This window comes from Schistocerca nitens, chromosome 1 (genome assembly GCF_023898315.1).
Source record: "Schistocerca nitens isolate TAMUIC-IGC-003100 chromosome 1, iqSchNite1.1, whole genome shotgun sequence".
In the NCBI taxonomy this organism is placed as follows: domain Eukaryota; kingdom Metazoa; phylum Arthropoda; class Insecta; order Orthoptera; family Acrididae; genus Schistocerca; species Schistocerca nitens.
In genome coordinates this window covers 791,963,669-791,978,828 of record NC_064614.1, presented here as the reverse complement: position 1 = coordinate 791,978,828, position 15,160 = coordinate 791,963,669, and positions in this window count along the sequence as shown.

Genomic DNA, 15,160 nt, shown 5'->3' with positions numbered 1-15,160 from the left:
GCTAATCAGACTTTCTGCTATCACCGCAAGATTTTTTTCAGTTTGAGCTGAAATTTATTCCAGCTATTAAGCTAAGCTCTGTTGCTCTCAAACTGCTGCTGGGCTATGCTGTCCAAGTAAATGCACAAATTTTCCAAACACATCATGTTATCACTTTTTGTATTTGCCAACTAGGTTGAATAATTTTAACCATTTTATCAGGTTCTGATCGGCATCTGCAGAAAACACTGATGGTCAGCAGACTTACTGCTATTTTGGAATCCATTAGTCTCTTGCTAATACAGACCATGGGGATGATGTACTCCTTGTATTCCAGTTCCTATCTCCATAGGTGACAGCTTTCACACCTTGCCTGATTGGAGCCGCAGTGATGCAGATGTTCGAAAGTACCTGGCATCTCCACCAAACAAGGTCACATTGTAATCAGAATCATGTCCAAGTCACCAATGAAGTATACGTAACACTTAGCACTGAAAGCATGTTCATTACAAACACCAAGTTATGGATAGAATAAATGGAACTCAACATATGGATGGTGAGTGCTGCTATTTACAGAAACTTTGAATATTCCAAAATGTTGAAACAAATTTTGAGAACCTTCCAGAAATCATAAATACTAAATAACAATTAGTTTCTGGTGGTCAAAATTGAACTGGTGACCCGCAACAAGACAGAGAACAGTGCTAACTGCTACACCGCAGTGCGTGAAGCCCAACTCATAACAATATTGACAGAATTAAATGTAAGCAATATTGCACAATCAGCATAATAGCTTATGCAATCAAGATATCAACAAAAATAATATACAGAAGAATAAAAAAGAAAATTAATGACCTGTTGTATGACACTATAGCCGGCTTTAGGAAAGGTATAGGCACCATAGAGGCAGTTCTGATGTTATGTTTGTAAATGCAAGTCACATTTAAGAACAATAAAGAAACATTCATAGGATTTGTTGGTATAGAAAAAGTATTCAACAACGTCAAGTGAGACAAGATGCTTCAGACCCCCTCATCCTGTCTGGTAAGTTTCCACTGACCCAAGGTTCTAGGCAACTTATCCGAACTCCACGCATTTCCTGAACCTCTCCTCTCTTCCTTCCACTCCAACCCTTCTGCCAGAAGGAGGAGTCACTGTCTTCAAAATCTTGCAGATTTCAGAATCTTTATATGTTTTTTGTTCTGCTGTCAATTAGTGGGCAGATTTTTTATCTATCCAATTGCAATTATATTATAAAGTGCACATAGTGATGGACATAGTCCCTATGAATAGATGCAAATGTGTGTTGATCCATTGTGCCTTCCACAATGATGAGATCACCTGGTGAATGGTACAGAAACGTTCCTCATACCATATCAATCCCTCGATTGTTGCAGTGCAGGGTGTCTCACCCTGTACCTGCCAACGGCCACCTGTCTGATGACACATAAATATGATTCACCTGAAAAGGCGACACATCCAGCTGCAGTATTATGCAAATTACAGCATTCATCACCAATGAACAGCAGGCAGAATGGATGCATGAAATGTTGCCTGGTTCATCTGGGTGGTCAGTTGCTTAACAGTTGCACATCTATTCACCTATACACATCTCTGCAGCCATCATTCACCCCTATGGTCCATGGTGCACCATAGTTGCCTTAGCACCAATTTTGGGTAGTGTCATTTCACCATGCACAGTACATTTTAATCGTTGCAGTACGCAAACCGTTTACAAACTTATTCGTCTCTGAAATACTTCCTCCCTTGGCCCGAAAGCCCCTGATCACACCCTTTTGGCCAGCAGGTTAATCCCTCCGTTTCTACATTATTACAATGACTACTCTGTTTTCTACATCCCCCCCCCCCCACACACACACACTTTATATACCCTCCACTGCTAGTGCTGTCACCTGTACAGTGACATTAAACATAGGTGGTGGTCACATTACAGTGACTGAACTGAACATATCCTGAGGTGTTCACAGATTTGGGAGAAATATGTGGCATTACCCATGTTTTACCTGACCAAAGAGGAGATTCAGTTTTTTTGTAATTTATGGACAATGACTGGACTTTACAGTATGTGGCAAACAGCATAGGTTCAGTGGAGACAATAATTTTGTCTCCTACGGGCACTTTTACATGGGGTCGAAGAAGGGACAAGATCAATGTATTATAATGTTCTGACAGATTGCAAAGATGTTAAGTCATGGTTATTTTCCATAATTCACTTTTTCCAATACATTATAAATATGTGGGACAAGACAGTTCACACAGAATTTTAAAGTAACTGGTATTTACTTATGGCTGCATGCTGACCATTTACAGATGAGTTCACAAAACAAAACAGTGTTTAGTTTACAAGTAAGTATGTAACATTTTTACACTAAATAAGCTGCAAGTTTCTAAATAAAAGTTATTCTATGCAATAGGATGAGTTGCCCCAGATAAACTTTCTCAGCTTACTTGCAAATTAAGATCTGCTATCTGCTAGATATTTAAATCGTCATTTAAGAGATCAAGATTTCAGTAGCAGCATCATTCACCCTTTTTGAGCTAAAGTCAGTTTTAATGAATGCCATCTATAGTTCTAGTGTTGTAGTTATGTTTGTCACTATTGCTTCTGAACTCTAACAGATTATTTACAACACATTTCATGAGAGAAAATAACGACTATGATGACACAGTTAAAATATCTAACTTATGAAGAAGTTGTCGACAGAATAATCAGGAGTGAGCACTACACATTCCTGTGGCACACTTTTGTGCAATAAAGGCTTTTTTTTCTTAAAGACATCACTGAATAAAAATAAGCAGAGTTTGTTAACTTATTTATTTAAGCACCTCCAAGGCTTGCAATAACATTAAGTGCACAAGCAACTGAACCGAGTTGTTTATAAAGCTCTAATATTTTTATTTATTTATTTTTTGTATTTAATTCTTGTCAGTATATATGCCCAAAAACTTTGAAGATTTTTCCTTGCTTACACCTGCACATGCTTCAGATTCATCACTGTACTTACACCCATTGCTATGCATAATTGAAAATGATTTTTGTTTTAAATTAAGGAAATATGAGGAGCACTCAGTAAGTAATGCAACAGTTTTTTTATGAAAGCACTGATTTTATTCAGGATTCCAGTACACCATATTGTCGCCCACTCTTTTGGCTACTAAACTCTATTTTTCAACATAATCTCTGTCCAATGTGGCAGCCTTACTGGGAGGGCCTGTATGCCTGCTTGATACCACTCTACTGGTTGACGTAAGAGCCAATGTCTTGCTGTGTCAGTGACCTCCCATCATCCACATACTGCTTTCCATGGAGTGCATCCTTCATTGGGCCAAACAGATTGAAGTCAAAACTTCATTTGCATTTTTTGTGGTGACAAACACACTGGAGTGGTTTCTTCAGTTTCCCGAGGGTAGCACAACACACTTCAGAGTTAATTGTTGCACCATCAAAAAAGAATAACCCCTCAGAGTCACAGAAGACCATAGCCATTACTTTACGGGGTGAGAATGCAGCTTTGAACTCATTCTTCAGAGGAGAGGTGGTGTGGCACCACTCCGTGGACTGCAATTTTGTTTCCAGTTTGAAGTGATGACCCCATGTTTCATCAGCTGTGACGATGTTCGACAAAAAATTCTTGTGATCAGCCTTGTAATGCATAAGCAACTCTGCACAGATAGTCCTTCATTGTTCTTCTTGGTTTTCTTTTAAGTGGTAAGGAACCCAGCGGGCACCCATCTAACTGGTAGACAAGTGTTCGCACTACCAACAGAGACATCCAGTTACGCTGTGAGGTGTTTCATTGTGAACCACTGATCACCTCGAATGAGTGTGTCTGCTATGTTCCAATATTGCAGAAGTCATAGGTCTGTGTGGCCATCCAGCACACGGGAGACTGAAGAGGTTTGCGTGGCCTTGTTGCAATGGTAACATACGTCTCACCCAATGACTCTCCATGTTTTTATTCTCTGCCAGGTCTCCACAGACATACTGCAAGTGCCTATGAATATCTGCAATGCTTTGGTTTCCCATCAAAACGGCCCTCTGTTTGGAACGCACCTCTGTTGCAGATGACATTTTGAAGGCTATGTAAAGTGCTGCCACCTATTGAAACTTCATGAAACTACAAGAGCTGAAGCAGAAATATTCCACAATATCCTACAACAAATTCTGCATTTTTTCACCCAAAATTGGCCAAGAAATAAAATGTGTTGCGTTGCTGAGTGCCCTTTGTAAATTTGCTTGATATGTGTTAAATGTCACACTACTGCTAGGGTCGCAGGTTTGAAACCTATCTTCAGCATGGATGTGTGTGATGTCCTTAGGTTAGTTAGGTTTAAGTAGTTCTAAGTCTAAGGGACCAACGACCGCAGATGTTAAGTCCCATAGTGCTTAGAGCCATTATGTGTTAAATGTAATATTATTGACAAATATGACAAACAACAGAAGACTTAATACTGAATTTTGTGGAACTGCATTGTACTTCCCCAGTCAGAAAAATATACCTAGTCTACACCTGCCATAGAGAAGTAGTATTCCAGGAGAGAAGACATGATCATGATAGTGAGGAGTCTGACTAAGTAATCCCTTTTTCCTCAAGCAGCCATAGCAGGAAATTTGGGTGTGTAGCTATAAGATTACCATACGAAACAACAATTCAGTTCCAGTAGCTACAGTGGAGGAACTCATAATGTTTTTAATTAAAATTTAAAAAGGGACTTAAGAATATTTATTGGCCATTGATCATTTTGCAATGAAATAGGATTCACCAATTTTTAAAAAGAAAATAAAATACGTATTAATGTAGTGAACAAGAGTACTATAGAATGAGATTTTCACTCTGCAGCGGAGTGTGCACTGATATGAAACTTCCTGGCAGATTAAAACTGTGTGCCGTATTGAGACTCGAACTCGGGACCTTTGCCTTTCACGGGCAAGTGCTCTACCATCTGAGCTACCCGAGCACGACTCACGCCCTGTCCTCACAGCTTTTCTTCCGCCAGTACCTCGTCTCCTACCTTCCAAACTTCACAGAAGCTCTTCTGCGAACCTTGCAGAAATAGCACTCCTGAAAGCAAGGATATTGCAGAGTGCTAGTTCTGCAAGGTTTGCACAGAGAGAGATTGTTGCTTGACTGGCATGATAAGGAATAAGGAACATAAATTCTTGGTGGACAAGGCTGCGCAAGTGTCAGTTGTTAGCCTGGATCTCTTAGGTAGGAAGAGACTTATGTCTCCACAATACACATTACATGGACTGTGTAACAACGAGGTATACTCATTAGGTACTGGAAGTATTCAATATTTTTCCCACTATAAATCCTTTTATGGATAACATTTTCTATACTGGTCGAAATATGATTTACAGGTATGGTCAGTAATTGCGAAAGGTGGTCACTATAGCCGGTATCAAAGTTTTCTGATGTACACTTGTCCATGTTTACACATACCTGATCAAGGAGAGTGACACTAGTTTTAGTTACATGTATGGAGAGCTAACAGTAAGACAAACATTGTAGGCTTTTATAATATTTAAAAACATTTCCCTGTGAGGGCTATGCCTCAGAAAGTCAATATTAAAATCACCACATAGTACCACTGTTTTCCCGGTTGTCTTAAGTTTGCCTAAAGCAAGGTCGATTTTTAAAAAAAAAAAAAAAAAAACACTTATGTTGCTAACAGGAGATCTATACACACATAAAATAATAGTGTTTTCAGACATTAACTCAACAGCTGAGATTTCAAATTCTCTTTCACAAACAAGTTTGCAAACAGATGCTATACTCTTATAATCTACATTTTCTTTTACATATATACAAGTCCCCCCATGTTTTGATTCCATTCTACAAAAGCAGTTTGCAAGGTTAAAATGTAATATTTTTAAGTACTGAAAATACTCATTTTGTAACCAATGCTCACAAAAACATAACACTGAAACATGTTTCCATTCACTATTGAGGAGCATATTTATTTCATCAACTTTGTTTGTTAATGACTATACATTCTGGTGTACAATCATCAGTCTATATTTGCAATTTAATTCTGCATCACATTTTTTTGTGATATAGTCTACTTCCCTAAAAAATGTCTTTCACCATTTTTATAATACATCGCATCTTTCTTTATGACCCATTTGTCCAAAGTACTTTGGACTGCTTCTATATTAGGACTATTATGACTCCAATTTGCTAGACGACAGATTTCTTCAACCAAAAATTGTTTTCCACTGTGATTTAAATGAAGGCCATGGCTGGTGTGCATGGACCTGTCTAACATGCTTACGTTTATGAAGTTCACATACAGAAACTTTTTGCATACAGCATATATCTCTTTGTTTACTCTTTCTATTAATTTATTTATCCTTCCCCATGAACCATGGACCTTGCCGTTTGTGGGGAGGCATGCGTGCTTCAGCAATACAGACGGCCGTACCATAGGTGCAACGACAATGGAGGGGTATCTGTTGAGAGGCCAGACAAACATGTGGCTCCTGAAGAGGGGCAGCAGCCTTTTCAGTAGTTGCAGGGGCAACAGTCTGGATGATTGACTGACCTGGCCTTGCAACATTAACCAAAACGGCCTTGCTGTGCTGGTACTGCGAACAGCTGAAAGCAAGGGGAAACTATGGCCATAATTTTTCCCGAGGGCATGCAGCTTTACTTTATGGATAAATGATGATGGCGTCCTCTTGGGTAAAATATTCCGGAGGTAAAATAGTCCCCCATTCGGATCTCCGGGCGGGGACTACTCAAGAGGATGTCGTTATCAGGGGAAAGAAAATTGGCGTTCTACGGGTCAGAGCGTGGAATGTCAGATCCCTTATACAGGCAGGTAGATTAGAAAATTTATAAAGGGAAACGGATAGGTTAAAGTTAGATATAGTGGGAATTAGTGAAGTTCGGTGGCAGGAGGAACAAGACTTTTGGTCAGGTGAATACAGGGTTATAAACACACAATCAAATAGGGGTAATGGAGGAGTAGGTTTAATAATGAATAAAAAATAGGAGTGCGGGTAAGCTACTACAAACAGCATAGTGAACGCATTATTGTGGCCAAGATGGACACGAAGCCCACGCCTACTACAGTAGTACAAGTTTATATGCCAACTAGCTCTGCAGATGATGAAGAAATTGAAGAAATGTATGATGAGATAAAAGAAATTATTCAGGCAGTGAAGGGAGACGAAAATTTAATAGTCATGGGTGACTGGAATTCGAGAGTAGGAAAAGGGAGAGAAGGAAACATAGTAGGTGAATATGGATTGGGGCTAAGAAATGAAAGAGGAAGCTGTCTGGTAGAGTTTTGCACAGAGCATAACTTAATCATAGCTAACACTTGGTACAAGAATCATGAAAGAAGGTTGTATACATGGAAGAACCCTGGAGATACTAGAAGGTATCAGATAGATTATATAATGGTAAGACAGAGATTTAGGAACCAGGTTTTAAATTGTAAGACATTTCCAGGGGCAGATGTGGACTCTGACCACAATCTATTGGTTATGAACTGTAGATTAAAACTGAAGAAACTGCAAAAAGGTGGGAATTTAAGGAGATGGGACCTGGATAAACTGAAAGAACCAGAGGTTGTAGAGAGTTTCAGGGAGAGCATAATGGAACAATTGACAGGAATGGTGGAAAGAAGTACAGTAGAAGAAGAATGGGTAGCTCTGAGGGATGAAGTAGTGAAGGCAGGAGAGGATCAAGTAGGTAAAAAGACGAGGGCTAGTAGAAATCCTTGGGTAACAGAAGAAATATTGAACTTAAATGACGAAAGGAGAAAATACAAAAATGCAGTAAATGTAGCAGGCAAAGAGGAATACAGACGTCTCAAAAATGAGATTGACAGGAAGTGCAAAATGGCTAAGCAGGGATGGCTAGAGGACAAATGTAAGGATGTAGAGGCTTGTCTCACTAGGGGTAAGATAGATACTGCCTACAGGAAAATTAAAGAGACCTTAGGAGAAAAGAGAACAACTTGTATGAATATCAAGAGCTCAGATGGAAACCCAGTTCTAAGCAAAGAAGGGAAAGCAGAAAGGTGGAAGGAGTATATAGAGGGTCTATACAAGGGCGATGTACTTGAGGACAATATTATAGAAATGGAAGAGGATGTAGATGAAGATGAAAGGGGAGATACGATACTGCGTGAAGAGTTTGACACAGAACTGAAAGACCTGAGTCGAAACAAGGCCCCGGGAGTAGACAACATTCCATTATAAATACTGATGGCCTTGGGAGAGCCAGGCCTAACAAAACTCTACCATCTGGTGAGCAAGATGTATGAGACAGGCGAAATACCCTCAGACTTCAAGAAGAACATAACAATTCCAATCCCAAAGGAAGCAGGTGTTAACAGATGTGAAAATTACCGAACTATCAGTTTAATAAGTCACAGTTGCAAAATACTAACGTGAATTCTTTACAGACGAATGGAAAAACTGGTAGAAGTCGACCTCAGGGAAGATCAGTTTGGATTCCATAGAAATATTGGAACACTTGAGGCAATACTAACCTTACGACTTATCTTAGAAGAAAGATTAAGAAAAGGCAAAGCTACGTTTCTAGCATTTGTAGACTTAGAGAAAGCTTTTGACAATGTTGACTGGAATACTCTCTTTCAAATTCTAAAGGTGGCAGGGGTAAAATACAGGGAGCGAAAGGCTATTTACAATTTGTACAGAAACCAGATGGCAGTTATAAGAGTTGAGGGGCATGAAAGGGAAGCAGTGGTTGGGAAGGGAGTGAGACAGGGTTGTAGCTTCTCCCCGATGCTATTCAATTTGTATACTGAGCAAGCAGTAAAGGAAACAAAAGAAAAATTCGGAGTAGGTATTAAAATCCATGGAGAAGAAATAAAAACTTTGAGGTTTGTCGATGACATTGTAATTCTGTCAGAGACAGCAAAGGACTTGGAAGAGCAGTTGAACGGAATGGACAGTGTCTTGAAAGGAGGATATAAGATAAACATCAACAAAAGCAAAAGGAGGATAATGGAATGTAGTCGAATTAAGTTTGGTGATGCTGAGGGAATTAGATTAGGAAATGAGACACTTAAAGTAATAAAGGAGTTTTGCTATTTGGGGAGCAAAATAACTGATGATGGTCAAAGTAGAGGGGATATAAAATGTAGACTGGCAATGGCCAGGAAAGCGTTTCTGAAGAAGAGAAATTTGTTAACATCGAGTATAGATTTAAGTGTCAGGAAGTCGTTTCTGAAAGTATTTGTATGGAGTGTAGCCATGTATGGAAGTGAAACATGGACGATAAATAGTTTGGACAAGAAGAGAATAGAAGCTTTCAAAATGTGGTGCTACAGAAGAATGCTGAAGATTAGATGGGTAGATCACATAACTAATGATGAAGTATTGAATAGAATTGGGGAGAAGAGGAGTATGTTGCACAACTTGACAAAAAGAAGTGACCGGTTAGTAGGACATGTTCTGAGGCATCAAGGGATTACAAATTTAGCATTGGAGGGCAGCGTGGAGGGTAAAAATCGTAGAGGGAGACCAAGAGATGAATACACTAAGCAGATTCAGAAGGATGTGGGTTGCAGTAAGTATTGGGAGATGAAAAAGCTTGCACAGGATAGGGTAGCATGGAGAGCTGCATCAAACTAGTCTCAGGACTGATGACCACAAAAACAACATTTACACATGACCAAGGAGGAAGGTCGTATCTGAGTGGTTGATTTACAACAGCTACATTTGTGTTGCCTAATTTGGGTAGCACACTTTCAAGAACAGTGATGAGTTCACTACCTTTATCTCTGGCAACATCATTCGCACCTGCACAAATTACGACACAGTCTTTTGGGTTAAGGTTTTCACACGATTTTACCACTGTTTTTGTCACTTCTGCAATGCCTGCTGCTGGTTTGATAAAGGCTTGGACACTTGCGTTAGTTTGTGTATCTGATACCTTTTCTGCTATCTCACGTCCATGATCATTGGCAAAAATCAACACTTTTTGTTCTTTTTTGCACACTTGAGGCCATTAGACTGATTTTTAATCGCATTTCTTTGTTTAGGATGCGACATGCGCGAAAAATTTACGGTGCACGGCTGTTGTTGTTTGTAATTATTATCTGGACTCATATGTTCCTGATTGACATTGTTTGTGGAATCACGTTTGTCATTATAACTAGTAGTTCTTCCTTTGATTACATCACTCGTAGCCGATATTTCTTCCAGGTTCAGACAATGCTCTGTTTGTTGAGTTTTACAGTCAAGATGTTGCAGCTGTTTCTCCAATAAGGCTACAGCCCTTTTTAAGTTCACTGATTTCACTGTTTTTTGCAGTTAAAATGAGACGAAAATCACTGCAATGTTTACATGTCGATGTCACTGAATTTGCATTTGCCACGGTTTTTTCACTAGATTTTGATCTTGTAATGATTTCGTTTGCATTTTTTGCTTTAACTTCGCAGCAGTAACATTTTCCAGGTCGAACAACGATCTTTTTTTTTGCACTGAATACACAAAGACTCATTCTTTTTTACGTTTTTCACGGAACTCGATTTTCGTGAACCTTTTTTCACCGCCATCCGGGTACAAATTTTATGACAGACCTATTGAAGCAGATGTGTCACCTGCGTCACATTCGAAAACTGCGCACTAGTCTTTCCATCCACAAGTGAACGGTTGTACTGAATGAGCTCACCATACAATTTTGAAGGTGATAAGTGATTATGTTAATAGTCAATGTGATAATTGGGATATACATGTGCAATAAGTCTCTGGCTGGTTGTGGGACTTCAACTGTTCAATAAAAATGTAGAATAAAACACCTTCCGCTGTCTAAATTTCCAGTTTTATCTTATTTTTCCTACCAGTTTCAGCATTACACTCACACCATCTTCAGGCCTCCTGACACCTCCAGGTGATGATCAAAGGAATAATTTTGTTACAAAGAAATCTACAGATACCAGTGACTGTATGTCGTCCCCTATTTTGATTGTGCAAGAGGTGGGATTCTTCCTACACATCAGTCAGAGGGCCTGAAGATGGCATAGTGTAACACCGAAACTGATAGCAAAAATAAAGTAAAACTGGAAATTTAGATGGCAGAAAATGTTCTAATTTGACGTTTTATATTCGAAATATGTTACGTCAGCACAGAATTAAAAAATACATGGTAGTTCAGGACTTGCACCATTTGAGGTTGTATACAGTAGAAAGATACCATCTCGTATCGGGGTCATGAAACCTAAATTAGGTGTCAGTGAGGAGTCAGTGAGGAAGTAAGTGAAACAGATAAGAGAAGTTTGGCAGAAGGTCAGATGAGCAAATAGAGAAGCACCTGAACATCAAGATAAGGTGAGTCAACATACAAGGAAATTATCGCAGTATCAAATAGGTCATTGGGTTTTGGTAACTTACTTGTACACACCAAAATGAAGAACAAAAAAGTTTTTAACTAAGTACCAGTGCCCGAATCAGGTGACATAAATCACATCTTCAGTGAATGTGAAGATCCACAAAATCATCAATTATTCATGTAAGCTAAATCAACCCCCACCCTCCTCAGTCAAGCAGTAGGTGCTTTGCCAAAGATTCCAAAACCACAGGTGTACAGAATAAAAATTCTAGGAAGGCGATTGAATCCTGAAGTTAAAAATGTTCACATAGCATATTGTACGTGTTAAGACCACATGTTTAGTTTCTTTTTGTTGTTTGTGAACATCTGTTTCTATTGTAGCCATTGGGGTTTGTATTGTTTCGTTTTGGGGATTTTATTCTTGTTTCTGCTAGGTAATTTAATGAGTTTGCATTGTGTAGTATTCAGAAGTATTTTGTTGTGCATCAAAGTTTTGGCATGCCAGCATGGAGAGCCAGGAAGCAGCACGAGCAGCTTGACCCAGTGTGGAAAATATTCCCTTTTCGTCTAATGAGATAGCACGTGATGGCAGAAAGGTGGTGGTTCGGTCTTGTGGCTGTTGGCGAACAGGAAGAATGAAACAGTTTATCCGCTTTCAGCATGCTGGTTGATAATGCGCTACACTGATAGAATCAAAGCATGATACTGCAGTTTTTCTCAAACAATTTTACAGGAACTATTTGGCAAAACATTTGATTTTGTGTTACTTGTGGCTTTATGTGTCAGCTTCATGGTGAAACACCCGTCATTTTCATAACGGTGAGACTTATTACGATATTCACATTTAAGGAAGACACCATATTATATTATAAAAATAACAGCAAGACAAATACTTTCGCCTTTATTGGACATATGCAATTCATCCTTATCATGTGGTGTCTTCCCTCAGCAACTTAGAATGGCAAAAGTAATACCCCTATATAAAAAAGGTTATCATAAATGTATGGGTAACTATAGGTATGTGTTTTTGTTGTCAGGGTTTTCGAAAATTATAGAAAAAGTGTTCCTTTTAAAACTAATTACATTCTTCGACAAGAATAATATTGTTTCTGGATGTCAACATGGCTTCAGACCACAGAGATCAATTGAAACTGACACTTTCAGTCTGATAAACCATGTCTTAAATACAGTGGACAACCACAGAAATATCTCAGGTTTATTCTTGGACCTAACAAAAGCTTTTGATGTGATTGATCATTCTATACTCCTAGGAAGCTTGAATGGTATAGTGTGAGAGACGTGTCAAATCAGTGGATTAAATCATATTTGGAATATCACTCTCAGATAACTGAAATTAAGTACATGGAATGAAATGAACTCCAGGTACACCTTTCATAACCATGTGGACTTAGTTATGGTGTTCCACATGGCTCCATTTTTGGTCCCTTTCTTTTTTTGGTCTACATTAATGATTTCCCGACACACATTAGCGATTCTGAACCAGTACTGTTTGCAGATGACACCAGTCTATTGATTGAAGGGAATAAAGAAGAAAATCTTACTGCATCTGCAAAAGATATTACAAAAGGAGTGTCTGAATGGTTTACCAGAAACAAGCTAATAGTTAATCCCCAAAAAACGGTACTCACGAATTTCCACACTGATCAAAATAAAAATCCGGCAGAACCTGTAATGTGTATCGATAACCAAAACATTAGTCCTGTCAATGAAACTAAATTTCTTGGGATTCATATCCAGGAAAATCTTAAATGGAGCACTCATATCAAATCCCTAAATTCAAAACTAGCAAAAATGAGCTATGTAGTAAGAATTCTCTGCAACAATACTAGTGCAGAAACAGTAAGGGCTGTATACTTTGCTCGTGTACATTCGATACTGAAGTAAGGTATCATTTTCTGGGGAAATCTACACTGGGCCATAACAGTTTTCAGGAAACAAAAGGCAATTACAAGAATAAAGAAACAAGTGAGCAGCAGAAAACCACGCAAACCTTTCTTTAAAGATCTAAAGATCCTTCCCCTTCCCCACATTTATATACCGGAAGTAGGCATGCATGTCTAAAAAATCATACTGAGTAGACAAAACCTTTTTCCTCAAAACTAAAGTGTCCGTGATTACAGTACCAGGTCAGACAGTGACATACATGTTAATCATTGTACCACCACATTATGCCAAAAGGTGTATATCATGCAGGAACAAAACTTCACAACAGATTACCAAAAATATATAAAATCTCTTCATGAATTACAATGCTTTAAAAAGTCTGTGACAGCCTACCTTCTGAAAAACTCCCACTATTCAATCTCACAGTATCTTATGCAAGAAAAAATGTAATTCGTATATGTAATTGTAGGAAATAATTTATAAATATACAGTATTTCAAAAATTTGTAATTATTAACTATAAATCCAATTTGTCATAAAAATTTAAATAATGTTTGTTTGACGTTTCAAAAAGCAATAGCTAAAAAGGTTTTCTGTCCAATATCCTGTATACCAAATATGTACTGAAAAAGAGATTTATATGGACAAATAAATAAAATAACCAGTGGCGGATTTACGTATAGGCCCACTACGCACGGACCTAAGGGGCGGGGGCGGCACCTTAAGGTGGGCGGCATTTTTTGCTCTGTACTCATTTTAACCTTTTACGTTTTAAAATAACTGCGCTTACAAACGACAAAATTTTTTTAATATTGTTAAACAACTTGCTAGTTTAAATAAACATTAAGAACGAAATTCGACAATACAAGCTTGGAAATATACATAGTTAATTTGGTGACTGAACGTAGATTTAATATTGGGTTTTCTGGCTGGTATCATCATAATCGTTCAAAATATTTTTAAGTAAGCTGTTAAGGACGGCAATCTACAATACAATGTTTGAAACGTTATTATCCCGAAAATGTTGTCGGCTTCTACTTAACCCTACCATATTTTCCCCCAGAAAAGCTGGGATAAAATAAGCAGCAGATTCTTAAATACTGTAACATGTCTGGGCCTCAGTATTTAAAATCCGACTATACTTAAATTTCATATAGAAATTACGGGGAAGTATCAAGTCAGCCCTCCATTATTGTGATTAATGTGAATGCTCTGTGGTCTTCAATACCAGAGGTTTGAGTTAATGACACCTGTTTAACAAAAGATGTTGATACTGGGAATGTTTTACATTTTTAAACACACGTTTATTCGAAAAGAACATAAGCAGAATATCTAATAACGTGTGAAATACACTTCACAACAGTTTAGAAATTGTATTTATTTACTTAGTTACTGTTTTTGGCGAAAAAGAAGAAGAAACCAACTTTCGTTTGTCTCATTTATTGTGCTGCAGCCTACGCAATACCAAAGATCCCGGTCTGTGAAATCGACTGGTACGTGGCACTGCAAGTTTTATGGTTCAAATGGCTCTGAGCACTATGGGACTTAACATCTGAGGTCATCAGTCCCTAGAACTTAGAACTACTTAAACCTAACTAACCTAAGAACATCACACACATCCAGGCCCGAGGCAGGATTCGAACCTGCGACCCTAGCAGACTGAAGCGCCTAGAACCGCTCGGTCACACAGGCCGGCGCAAGTTTTATATTAAACTTCTTAACTAAGAGATTTTTTTTTAACGGGGAAAGGTTATTCTTATTTTACGTTGGAACAAAAGGTGCATTGTGTCAAGAATATTCAAACATATTTGCGTCCCAGCTAAAACTCCGGCGACGCGGGAAACAGAGGCCAAAAAAGGGACTGTTTTCTTTACGAGACGACTTCCAGCCGACAGGTGTGCTTCTGCTGTTCACTGAGAACAGAGGAATAGGCGACAATAA